This window comes from Rhea pennata, chromosome 1, assembly GCF_028389875.1.
Source record: "Rhea pennata isolate bPtePen1 chromosome 1, bPtePen1.pri, whole genome shotgun sequence".
In the NCBI taxonomy this organism is placed as follows: domain Eukaryota; kingdom Metazoa; phylum Chordata; class Aves; order Rheiformes; family Rheidae; genus Rhea; species Rhea pennata.
In genome coordinates, this window is record NC_084663.1 from 197,500,471 (window position 1) to 197,514,401 (window position 13,931).

General features: G+C 43.2%; 1 protein-coding gene across 9 annotated transcripts in view; it reads right to left on the reverse strand.

Moving 5' to 3' along the window:
- The window catches only part of ZMYM2 (zinc finger MYM-type containing 2), a 94,668-nt gene extending 82,623 nt beyond the window's left edge, over positions 1-12,045 (reverse strand). For 8 of the 9 annotated variants that reach the window (XM_062567220.1, XM_062567224.1, XM_062567223.1 and 5 more), the window contains exons 1-2: positions 11,955-12,045; positions 10,915-10,972 (exon numbers count right to left, since the gene is read on the reverse strand). The gene's annotated coding sequence lies outside the window, so the exon portion shown is untranslated. The remainder of the gene's footprint in view (positions 1-10,914; positions 10,973-11,954) is intronic. The other variant, XM_062567226.1, reaches the window with a different exon arrangement.
- Positions 12,046-13,931: the final 1,886 nt, after the last annotated feature.

The following is a 13,931-nucleotide window of genomic DNA, read 5'->3' on the forward strand; positions in this document are numbered from 1 at the left end:
AGAGGCAGGGAAGTGCAGACTTCAGTATAATCTAAGCACCTTACCTGTACTGCAGCTATCAAATGTTACATGTGAATGCTGACACCTGCTTTCTAACCAACAATTTTCAGGTACATATCTGAAAATTCAAATGCAAATAAAGCTATTTTAATATCTTTATTTAATACAGCTTCTTAGTTTGGTGTTCCTACCTGATCAATGTTGAAAATTGCACCCTATATGCATGAACAGAATAGTAACTCAAGGTCAGTCTTGAATTTCAGTCTATTCAGGGTGAATTTTGAACACAAGCCTATCCATACCTACCACATAACATTTTCAAGATTACTCATGGGGAAATAGACAACAACTGGCCTAGCTATTCATGGAAAATGCAAATCATACCATTGACTATGTATAAGGTTTAAGATAGCAATACTGATATATATTCCCCTTCATACACATACTTTTAAAATATTTCATGGATATTTAATCATGAAAAGGTGCTGATCAGCAATAGCCTGGAACAACTTCTAATCTTAAAAGCAGTAAGTTGTGATGTGGTAAACTGTAAGTTATCTTCTACTACTCAAGCAACAACATGCTGCTTTAGTATTTACTTTATTATAAATTGAATAGAATGGTAGAATAAGACAAAAAAAACAGAAAAAACAAGGACCCACAGAAGTTATGTCCAAACGCACACAGGAACATTAGACTACAGCAAGAAACTTCGAAGATGACCTAAACGGAAAGGAAGCATTAGGGTAACACAGAAAAGAAACACTACGCTAAAGATATGAAATTAGTAAAACGACAAGAAAAACACTGGAAAAGGAAAATAAAGAAGTAAGTAGAAAGTGGTCTTAATATAGCATGCAAAGATGATAAACTTATCTGACATATCTTAATATTAAGGAAAAAAAAACACATATTGACCAACTAGAAGAGAAACAGACCCGAGAATAGCACAATTATTTGTATGTCAAGACTGAGCAACCAAATTAATCAGGCCACTGATAACTAAGTATCACTGGATCACAGTACACACTTCAAAAACACACCTTACACTTATTTCATGGGGACTAATAAAGATTAATTCCAAATTCAAATCTATGAAGCCCACAGTCTTTGCTAACATTTGAGAGATTAAATTGAGATAGTGATATACAACATGTATAATACCCTTTAAAAACAGCATTTAAATGTTCCATGTTCTAGGAAATATAAGTATTCAGTTCACTTAGGTAACAAATGTATTACAGTATATTTTGCAAATTTAGAAGTACTATAGATATAAATTAGAAAAGGCTCTAAGCAAATAATCTATTTCTGTATTCTTCATATGAGAGATAATTGCATCAGGAATACCTTTTGATACAAATTATTATGATTATAGTACCTATACTGATCAGTAAACACCTAATCCATAGAAGTAGCATGCCATCTTTCAAATTCGTAAACTTACAAGAAACTGCAGGTAGTTTATAATGTGTAACCTGAAATTCAAAAACAAACTATGGTCAGGAAAGAGGAAAAGACATCTCAGGTGTGAGAGAATATCTATTACTTCCAATATATCCTGCAGATCTGCACATCCAGAAACAGACTAATTTATTTGCTAGAGTAATAATAATTCTATTAAGAAGTTAGTTGTTCCTGTAAAACATGATTTGGTTTTAAGAAAAAGAAAAACAGTACATCACATATCTATAGGGAACATCTTGGTCACTAAATGATATTAAAACACCTAAACACTGCAAACTTAATTAGAATCATAAAATTCCTGAGGTTGAATGGGACCTCTGGAAGACATCTTACCAAATTCCATCCCAGTTCAGAGCAGTGAAAATTAGAAGTGAGATCCATCTTTAAAGTCAAGTCAGGGTGCTAGTATCATATCCAACTATTTTGAGCATCTACAAAGATCCATATTCCCCAGCCTCTCTGGGCAGCCTCCTCTTTCAGTGTCTGATTATCTTCATTATGAAATTCTTTTCCTCATACATACACACTCAATTTCCCTTGTGGCAACATGTGCCTGTGCCCTGCCATCCAATCAGCACCTGGCTCTGTCTTCTCTATATCCTCCCATTAAATAGTTCGAGACCACAGTAACATCTCCCCTCTGTCTTTTCTTCTCGAGACCAAATACATTTGGGCCCCTCAGCCTCTCTTTGTTTTCGTGCTCCAGACCTCTTAACCGTCCTGGTGGCTCTCCACTGGACTCATTCCAGTACGTAAATGTCTTAATTGTACTAGAGTGGGAGGGACCAATACCAAACTGGACAAAGCATTCTAGATATTGTCTAACAAGTGCCATATGGGAGAACAATCACTTTCCTCAGTCTCCTGGCTAGAGTCTTAATTCAGCCCAGCATGCTGTTCATATTCATCCCTGCAAGGGTGTGTTACTGATTCGTGTTCAACTTACTGTCCACCAGGACTTCCCAAGTTTTTTCGCAAAGCTGCTTTCTATCCAGTCAGTGCCCAGCCTGTATTGCTGCCCTACAATTTACAAAAGATGACACTTTACTGGTTGCAAATAAGCATATTCAATTTTATTCTTCATTTGTGCTTAAGGTATTCTAATTTTAAACTAGCAGGCAATCTACTCCTATATATGTACTTCTCCTGAAACAAGTAACTCTACGTGGATAGCTGATAACCATCCTGCCTAATGACACATGCGGTTTCTTGGTACCTGACATCAAAAAGAGATGGATGAAAAACTACTATGCCTCATAGTTTGTGAGCTAACTAGATGTTTGTACCTGGTTACTTTAAAAACTGATAGGAAAATTGACTTAAGATCTATCAGTCTTGAACAGACATTTTTCATTGTGGAAAAATACCCAAATATTGGCTAACAACCTAATGCTTTTGGCCAAGTACAGACAAACTTCTTCAACACAGTTTGCCTTCAATGACTAGCATTCAACACATCTGGTAATTCAAAACAAGAAAAACAGAATTCAAGGAAGTACTTGCATACTGTGCTAGATATCAGAGGGAATCTCAGGTAACTACAAGCAAACAGAACAAATGGAGTCATAGAATAACAAAGGAAAGAAAAATCTTTATATCATTTTGTTAATGGTGTGAATATGAAGGGGAAGAATAGAAAACAAACAAAAAAATAAAAGCTGAAGTGCTACGTTGACGTGAGGTTGACAGTAAATGGGATCCACTGCAAGAATGGATATGTTCAGCATGGCAAGTACAACAGGTTTTCACAGCTGCACTCCCTGGTCGGTAATAAACTACATTATGTAATCAAGACTAGTTTATAGAATCAAAAAATTCAGTTAGTTTTAAAAGTAAGTAGCAGCTTTATTTTAATCACATACAAGATACATATTCTATTTGCTAAGCCTGCAGTCCCACAACATCCAGAGTAGGACAGGGTAACTGTGGTGTCAGTTTCCCACTCCTCTGCCCCTCTTCCCTTAATCAACTCTTTCCTTTCTCCCATTTACATCAAGTGCTCATGTCATCTAACAGTCAGTCAGAGCTAACGTGGTAGAAAGCTGAAGTAAAGAAAAAAAAAGGGGGGGAGGAGGTGGGCTACATAACACTTACAACGGGGGGGGGGGAGGGGGTAGAATGTGTTCATTTATGGAGTTAAACTGAAACACACCTACATCTCCCAAAGATAGAGAAGGCCAGTGCTAGTACAAAGAAAAGATGACAATGATAACCCTGATTTAGGTGGGTTTAAAAGGTCATGCAACCAAACATATTTGCTTCTTTGAATCAGCCCCAAGAAAATTATGTAACATTTGTTCTAGGCCAACATTTTGTCTTGAGTTCAAATCTGTAACTGCATAAAGTATATTCCATACCTCCTAAACTTCCAATACATTTTGCTAATGGTGAGCTTTTCAAATCCTCTTTAAACCCTTACTTAAAAAAAAAAGAAAGAGATACCTCAATAAGTCACTCCAACTGTTAGTTATCCTAATTGCTTAAAGGCTACACGCTATTCCCTGTCTGACTTTGCACTGTTTAAGTAAAAATCAGCATTAACATAGAAAGAGGGAAAAAAAAACATGCAACTATTTAATACATCCCTCTTGTGCACACAGTGTCTCTCAGGTAAGGATTAAGTCTCATTGTAATCTAGTCAAACTGAGGAAAAGGTTGAATTTCTGAAATCTGTTAATACAAAACATGTTTTCTACTCAAGTCATGCTTGTACATTTTCTCTGAACTCTCCAATTATTTTTAATTATCAAATAACAATGCATTTAAGTTCAATCATAATTGTTGTACCATACACAACATTAGCGACCCCATCTCAGTGTTTCTATTTGGTAATTCTCTGGATAGAAGTAAACACGGATAGCCAACAGGGGTGGCAACGGCAACAGTCTCAGGTCAGTATTCAACATTTGCATCCTGTATTCCTGTACTAGAGTGGGAGGGACTAGTCCTGAATTCAACATACTCAACATTTGCATCCTGTTAAAAAAAAAAAAAAAAAAAAAAACAAAAAAAAAACTTCCCTTGCTCTCTCCATTTTCTGTCACTTCCAATTTGCATTTTTTTAATTGTCTGTACTATAGGAACCTCTTATTCTACTTTTCCAGACATTGTTTGGCTAACTTAATGAAGCATCATACACTAAAACAAAACCTCACCTAAAAGAATATTTTTCCACAAATCCTAAGAGATGTATTAGCTAATAGCAACTTAAAAGATGCCTAGTAACTGTCAATCTATTCTTCCAGTTTAGAAAAAAAGAAAAAGAAAAATATTTAATGTATATGGGTTGATATATTACTCATCAGTTATTGCTCAAATAAAATTCTGGGTAATCATTTCAGGTGTAACAGAACAGTAGGCCTTCTTACCCTTTCACAAAAAAGGGAGGAGGGGGGGAAATAAGACACAGAATAAGACTGTTCAAAAAGCAGAAAACCTAAACATAAGGGACAACAGATGGAGAGAAATGAGAAGGAGAACACAAGGAAAAAACACCACCATAAACAATGGTTAGAACTGGATCTTGTTTTAAGGATGGGGTGTTTTGGTGTCAGGGTAGAGGGAAGAAAGCTATTTTGTTTTTAGTAGACCGTTTCCTAAAGTTTGCTTGTTCTGCATTACTAGGCTATGATTGCTTTAAAGAGTGTACACAGGGAATTTTTCCAAGTATGAGGAGAATCATAGGAGAATGAACTAAAGTGTTTAACTGCTCACATCGTCAGCCTTCTAAACAGCACTCAATCTCATTAACAAGAAATGATAGATAAGTCCCTTTGTAGTTAAGTCGTACCTTTAAATTAAAAGTATTTGTTACTTTTATTGTCATAAAATATAAAATGCAGACCAGATTGTCAAAGCAAAAAGCTAGCAAAACGCTTTTTTGGGATTCTGAACCCAAATCAATGGAACAAAAAATCGTATTTATACAAACCAGTAAGAAAAAGCATTACCACAAAATACAGAGATTAAAGACAAGATACAAGATTTAGTGATGTGAAAAAAATTAGATACAGTTTACTATTTAGGGCAAAGAATGTGCAATTTGTTAACAGCGTAGGGTGCTTTGTGTCTAAAACAATGGCTAGACTAAAGGCTTGATGCAGAGACCTGATGGCAACACTGTCCACAAGTGACAGAGAGACAGCACGGACAGACTGTCTTCCTTTTGAGGGAGGAAGGACTGGCTTCAGAATATTAGCCTGAGCTAAAGGTCAGACATCCACAAAGAGATGTCAGAAGTACATACTGAGATTTATCTGGCATAGAAGGCAGCAACTCTGGAAGAGAGAAAGATTTGAAGGTCATCCATACAGAGATGATAGTTGAGTTTATGAATGAGATTAGTGAGTTAAGTTATACAGAAATTTCATGGAGTACTAGAGACAAATGCAAAACTGGAGAGGTCTTGCAGTGATCTAAAGAAAAAGAACTACAGAAAGAAGTAAGGTTTTCCCCAAGCTTAAAAAACAACAACAACAACAACGAGCAGACAGCTGCATCATGAGTGCTCTTTTGTTTTAAGTTCACAGTGGTTTTACGGCACACAGAAAAGGCTAAAGGACAACAACAGGCTAATATATATAATAAAAAGTCTGCGGGAGAAAAAAAAAAGTTTGTGTTTCTAAGGATGACCGGTGACTGTGCGCCACAATACGGCTAATTCAAAAATCTTGTCTGTGGTCTATTTAAGGCGTCTCAAGGTGGACTTATAGGAAAGTTGGTATTCTTTTTTGACAAGCTCAAAATTTCACTTACAAGCTGAAAGTAGATTTGTTGGGTTAGCACCATACTTTCACTACACATACACTTTTTCACTAGTATAGCATCATAATCATAGTGTGAATGTGCACTGAAAAAGCACAAGTTAAATTATCTCTTGCACACAAATACAGTTTAGTTCAGATTTTGATTTAGCTTGAAGCAAGCCATCAAATATAGCAATATAAAGACAAATTAAAACTATATTTCTACAAAAGTTTCCCCTGTCCTTTATGCAACCAGTTATATCCAATTTGACCTTTTCCTCCTCCATACCATCTCTCAAGACCACAAAGAATTGAGAAAAATGGATTTTGAAACCTGTATGAACTCTTCCATAAACGCCCCTGTCCTCTTGTAATGATCTGCTTTCCTTCTGAGTCCCCGAGAGTTAGATTGGTGAGCTATGGTGCAAGTAGGTAATCAGTTCTTGTCCTATGAATTACGAGAGCATGCAATAATGTGTATTGCTACTTTACATAATCTATTACATGGCAGAAAAGGTGGAGTTAAGATGATATCTTGCTTAACATGTACCAGTAAGTGTTAAAATGAAAACTCCAATGAGTAGGGACTATGCCTTGATAGATTTTTGTACAGTACTAGGTACACAAAGATTACGGCTTTTGGATGTTGCAGTAATACAAATAAAAGGATTCCAATACTATTAATAGGGTAAAAACCTTATGGACCATATTGCACAGTTTATCCAAGTAGGTACTCTGTATGTATTTCAAAGAAAACAAGATTTTTTTTTTTTTAATCATCTTTCATTACTGATATTCAATCTGGCTGGGGAGAGCTCCCCAAACAATCAAGTAGGCACCACTGGTAATGCCCAAACACTTTTCAAGTGAGGACTGCAGTTAGGCACATCACATGTACAAATGCCTATTTCTGAATCCCCTGCCTCAAGAAAGAGCCCGTGCAACCCTCATCAGATTATCGTGCTTGTGGCTGACGGTGGCAGAGCCAGAGAAGAATGTAATGATGATGGTAGCTCCAAAACAGTTGGGAACCACAGAGAGAAGATACAGAGCGTTTAAGCATTACAACAAGCATATGTGGAGTAAATATCCTTCAATCAAAGAGCAACTTCAGAAATGCACTGGAACTGACCATGTTACTACACAAACTCTTATTTGATCACAGACAGAAAAATCTTCTCACTTTCTGTATGCTAGATTAGTAAAATTTGAATTCATTGTCTGTATTATAACCATTAATTGAAATAATTTTGTTCTGAGACATGTAAACCACAGTAATCATCAACATGAAGTACTTAGTGGACAACTATGATCTAATAAATCTATAAAGGACAGGCAGTGATTGGCTTAAGCCTTGAAGAACACTAAAAACATTTAATTTCAGCTGATCCCATATAATGCAACTGCAGATGTTCTCATCCCTACAGGTGCGTACACACACACATACACACACACTTTTTTTTTGTGAACCCCATTATTAACCTGTGAAACTCTGTTCCACTAAAATTTAATGTTTTTCCTCTGAAAGTTGATTGTTCCTGGAAGCTCTATAAAAGAAATCTTTAAACTGCCAAAAATCTAATGAAGTACATAGAAGCTGAGTTTAAATCTATATAGTCTATGTATTAACTGAAGAGGATGTACCATGCCACTGCATCCCTAAAGTCTCACACTACTCCCTTCTAAAATTTCTCTTAGAAATACAAAAGACTGTCAAAAAACTCACAAATGTTGGTCAAAAACAAAGAGTTCTGATACTAGGATCTAAATTCAGCGGATCATTCATATACTAAATTAACTTCTACTGCCAGTAATATTTATCAGTGACATGCAGGATAGCTTCTCTTCCATACTTGTAGTCTAAGTTCTCTCTGAACTCTAACCCCTCAGAAACCCAGTTATTTTTCTGGACCATATGCCTAGTAAGACTAAATCATAAAACAAAGCTTAATGTTAAAAGGAGTTATGGAAACAGGGGCAAGGGGAAAGCAGCTTTCAACTGTTGAGATAAACCAACTTGTGTTTTAGTAGACAAAACTCACACTGCATACAGGGTTTTAAGAGCATCATGAGGCAAGTGTTACCTCAAACACTTCCAAAGAGGCAGCTTACAGTCTTTTCAAGTCTTCTGAACTTCAAATCTTAACCCTTTTTCACAGCTAGGTTGAGTTCGTTGTTATTTGTGATGTGTAGTTCTCTTGGAACAAAATAACTGTTCTCCATGAACAGTGGATTTTCCATTAGTAATAACACCTTATACAACACCTTCACAAAACTTTTCATTCTGTTCTTGTTGCAGGGTATATTAATTGGTTGCCAACTATCACACAAATAGATGGAACTTCAATAATTCTCCATTTAGTCCTTGAAAACAACAGGAAAGCCAGTGTAACAATGTGAGGCTGTTCATGACAGCACTGGATGGAAAAAAAAAAAAAAAAAGTAACAGATAAGGAAAGAAAGCCAGCAAAAGTCTGAAGCAAGTTGTATTACTTTTGGTCTCACTGCCCTCCACATACTTGCAGAACTTCTGCAAGTAAGACAGAAAAACCCACTTCCACTTTTTCACTAGCACTTGTACATTCTTGCTGATGCAAATCCCTCTTACCATATCATTCCAAAGCAACAGTAAAATGCAATCAGGTAGCTGAGGTCAAGGAGGATTAATATTAGCAATGTACATCAAATGTAGCAGATACTATAATTAAGACGGTCTTATTTAAGAAAAAAAGAAGTGATTTGCTCCATCATCACCTTTATTTTGCAAATTACCACAGCTAAGTTTGGTTCCAAGAGATGATCATGCAGCAGTAGTCACTGAATACATTTCCGCATGAAACCATGCGGCCTATCACATGCCATATGATAGGCTTTTTCCTCCCGCCATGTGCTAAAAGAAAGGCAGTACCACCACAGTTGGTAGAGGACAATGTGCCACCTAGCCTTTGTGCAAAAGACTGGTCTAGTTCACAAACCAGCCATCAACTACTCATCCAGGTTTACTAGATCTTAGTCATACAGTTGTTCTTGGCAATAGTCTCATCTTTGCATACACAGCCACTCATAGCTGCAGTATTTTTCAGATCAGCACATAATATCCTTTTTCACTACTTTCCATGACAGTAACCTTCCTCTTTCCAAAGTATTATATGTGTTGGTCACTGCTATTACAGAAATAATCTTTTTAGCAATAAGTAGTATCATAACAAAACAGAATAGTTGTTAAGCTAGAATGTATAATGACTCAGAAGTAAAATTCTTGTAAGGTAGCCTTACATCCAAGACAAAAAAAAAAAGCAAAAAGTTACAACTAAATTTTTTAAAAGTGCAATAATAAGTCAAAAATTAGAACAGATCATGTTATTATTAATAACAAGCTATGCAAATCTAAGTGCCCTTCATGAGGTTGACAATTTCAGAAGTTCAGAATAAATCCAAATCTGATGCCTCTCCTCCTAAGCAGTAGTGTTATGCAGAGAATCATTTACCCTTCATACATATGTAAGCCACCAGAAAACAGCAAAAGAAGTTGCAAGCTATGTAAATTTGAAAAATCTATTATATCTATTATGTTAAATGGTAAGGAAAAAAATTCAAGATGCAAGTGGTTGAGAATATTATAAAAACCTCAGTTCCTCCTGTACCCAAGTCAAGAACCTAAAGCGCAAAGTACGCATTCCTTTTTTGTTTTGTTCTGTGTGCTGCACGTTTATTAACGAGATCTTTCAGGCCTATCTAGGCTTTTTGCAGCGGCCTCTAGTGACGAGAGCCTGCAGACAACAATCACATCCAAACTCATGAGCCTCTAAAATGCCTATAGCCACCGTCTTACTTTTGCCCTCACTGCGCTACTTCGTAATTTCAGAATCCCTGTTTTCCACTAGGTGTTCAAAGAACATTATTTAAAGGGTGCAACTTAGTATCAAACTACTCCCCCGTCCAATGTACAGAGATTGATAATTGGTCTCTCCTTAGCTGACCTAACACGCAACAGAGAATACAATCTGCTTTGAAAATCCCATACAGACGAAGGCACTGAAAAGGATCACTGCTAAGAAGGCGTGGGTTTCCCTAGTGACCTCCAGCATTCTGGGGAAGGGGCAAAGCATAGAGCTCAGAAGTACTGCCAAGGCATGCAAAGAGGCAAAGACACCCAACAAAATCACCCAAGCAAACCCACAAGCATAAAGAATTGGTTTGAGTGCACAAAGGCCTGTTGCTGGAGTACACTCCACAAATTGCTGGGTTATTTTAAACCTCCCACTCCCCTTCTTGGCTTCAAGATCTATAAGATACAGGACTGGAGAAAGACGGAAAAAATAAAAATGGCTAAAGCCATCTCGTTATGGATTTTAATGTACACTCTAAAACTCTAGAGGGCACCCGAAATGTGCCCTCCCCCTCTCTCCTGAGCCGGGTAACGTGAGCAGAGGCAGCAGCCCGTCGTCGTCTGCTTGTCGGAGTTGGTATTGCAGGAGCGATGTCTGCAGCAGCAGCGCCCACCCCGAGGAGGAGCCGCCTCACAGCCATTACTGGGGCTTCGCCCCAGGGCAGCAGCTGCTGGACCCAGGAATTGCTGCACCCGCCGCTGGAGGCCTCTCCTTTTACCCCAGCCCCCGGAGACTACAGCGGGTGGCAGCGGGTCAAGCCCTCCCTGAGGGGGTCTAGTTGAGGCAGAAATAGATACGTAAATAGCACTCACAATAGAGCTCCCTCTCCTTGTTGGTCTCTGCCAAGGCTGCACCAAACTGGGCTGGAGCCTAAGGGAAAGACATGGGGTTACGTGGGGCACCGAGGAGCGGGCAGCGCCCCCAAGCAGCATTTCCCTCGTCTGGCCAGGGCAGGTACGGCCTGCATCACCAACCACTTCCCTTTAATCTCAAAGGTTAAAAATAATAACAACAGGGGAAAAAATAAAAAAGAAACTGCCCTCCCCGGTGGTTGTGGGGCACTGCTCAAGCAAACCCGCTCCGAGGAGCCGCCCCGGGCGCAGCTGCATCGGGGGCTTCCCTCAGCGAGTGCGGGGAAAAGGCAGCGGCACCCAGGGCGGGGAGGCAATATTGCCTAACTTGCCTAAAGCAGCCCTGAACCGGCGCCCCGGGGGGCGCGGAGCCCTCAGCGGCGCCGCCGCGGCCCCCCGCACGCTCCCGCGGCAGTTGCCCCTGCTCTCGGGTTTGCCCCCCTGCAGTCGGCCGGCAGCACTGCCGCCTCCTGTCCGCCATTAGAGAGACCCAGCCAAACAATACGGGAGGGGAGCAGCGCCGGCAGCGGGATCCGCGGAGCGCGGCGCCGGGCAGGGGCGGGAGGCACCCGCGGGGGGAGTGGGGGCGGCGGGGGAGGTGGGTGGAGGGGGGGGCGGGAGAAAGGCACCGGGGCAGAACAACAGCCGCGGGCCCGGCGGGGAAAGCGGGGAGGGAGTTAAAAGAGGAGGCGCTAAAGCAGACCCAGCCCTCCCCCCAAATGCCCCTGCCCCCCCCGCCACTGCCCCCGAGCGCCCCCGATTTGCCTCCGCCGCCCACCTCCGGGCCGCGATGATCATCTGCGGGGCGGCCCCCGGCGGCGCCCGACGCCCCCGCTCCGCCGCCCGAGGTGGCGGCGCGGCGGCGGCACAGTGGGATACTTAGCCCGGGTAGCCGTGAGGCACGGCGGCGCCTCTGCCATCCCCGCCCTGGGGGCAGTTCTGCGCCTCCAGCCGCCCGCCAGCCCGCCCCTGAGGCACAGCACCCCGCACCCCCACCTTACCCAGCTCCCCGCCGCTCGCAGGCACGGAACCCCCCCCGCGGGGGACGCACGCACTCTGCGCTACTCCTCCGGCGCCTCAACTCTAACTCGGTCCAGTCCCGGACTAGGCGCAGCTGCTAGCGAAGGGGAGGAGGAACAGGGCCAACCGAGCTTGGGGAAGGGCCACCCCCCGGCCCGCCATTGGCTCCCCCAGAGGGCGGGCTTTCGCGCTGCGCCAGCTCATTGGCTGGGCTGCCCATCCATCGGAGCCGCCCGCAGCCGGTTGACCCTATAAACTGTCAATCTCCCTCCTGGCCATGCCTGGAGTTCTTCCCACTTTGATCCATCAGGTTTGGGAAACCCGAATCGTTGCCCACCAGCACTTTACCCGTGTCTGAGGGCTGCGAGGCTGCGCTCGGGCTCCCAGTACAGCTGTTTGACAGCAGCAACTTGCAGAAGTTTGCGCTGCTGCCGTGCTAGGCTAGCTATGCTCCTCCAGCCATCTGCTGGGGAGGAGACTGTACTACCCATCCCAGCCTTGCGCTTAGTCCCCATGGACACGACAGCCCCAGCCGTGGGGCATGGATTGATCTTTCCCTCTTGCCCTGTGCCCTCCCCCATCGCTCAGAAGTAGGGCAAGGAGGACCCATGCATAGCCCTCTGCAGGTCCCGCCCCACTCCTCCCCCAGCGGGACTGTGAACCTGGGGCCATTTCCATGAGGGACAGAGTGTGAATAATGGAAGCACTCCCCCCAGGAAAGCGAGAGAGTGCGCATACCCCGGGGACAGGGCTTCTCCCGCACACCTACAGCCTGCACCTCTGAGGAGAGCCTCCTCGCCGCCCTCCTGCCCCCACCCGCTGTGGGGGAGGGAGGCATGTCAGCCGCCGCCATGGCTCCTGGAGGAGCTGCTGGTGGTGGTGGTGGTGGTAGCAGTGGTGACGTCCTCCATTTTGTCGGATGCCGCTGCGGGGAGCTTGGGACCAATTCAAACCAACGTGAGGAGCAGCAGGGCGTCCATTTGAGGCGCCTCTGCGCCGCTCCCCGCGGGAAGAGGAGCAGGGCGCCCCGGGCAGCGCCGCGGGGTGGGGAGGAGTGCTCAGAGCGACGAGGGGAGCAAGGCGCCGAGAGCCAAGCTCTGCGCCCGCCCTCCGCCAAAATGGAGGATGCGCGCTGCCCTTGCGCGGCTGCGTCCCCGCTCCCCGGCCATGGCGCTCACGCCTGCTTCTTCGAGGACCTGGAGAGCTCAGCCTGCCGTCTTGCTAGCTAATCCCGCCCTGCCCCATTTATTCCTCCTCCTCTGCCCAGAAGAGGGAGAAAGAGAGAGCAAGTGCCCGCCCTGCCTTCTCCAGCCGGTAGGAGTTCGTGGCAGCCACGCGGTGCGGGCGCCCTGGAGAGCGCCTTTGGCGTGTGCAAGGAGCCGGCTTCCCGCCGCTGGCGCCATTTCCCTGCCGCGGCCGGGAGCTCCCACCCAGCGCTCGCAGCCCCCTTGGGATCAGCCCTGGGACGGAGCAGGAGGCACTTGAGGGCTGGCTTCTTCCTCTGCCACCCTTGATGAGTTCGGTTCATAATCTTCATGTGTGGGAAAGACCAGAAATTTTGTATCTTCTGTTGTCATAAGGGTACATCTCCTTCCTTAACAGCCCTGCTCTGAGACCCAGACTTTAGTCAACAAACTCAAACCAAGCACCTCTAGGACACACTGTACGCTGGTGATTGGACTTAATGATTCTTTTTCACACTTTCCTAGCTCTGTGAGGAAGCTTAGAGGGCTTCTTGGTGTGGGGGGACGAGAGTTACTTCACAGCCATGGTGTCAGCGCTTGCACCACCATTGCTCGTGCCTGAAAGCAAGCAGTGAGTTGGTGGAATAGCTGTACCACAACGCCTGTAAAGAAAGAAAATGTTAATGAAAGTAATCAAAACCCATTTTGAAGGTCTCTTCAAATTTGCCCTGGAGACTTATAAACCTCATTCTACGATGTAACAGTGGCCAGCTA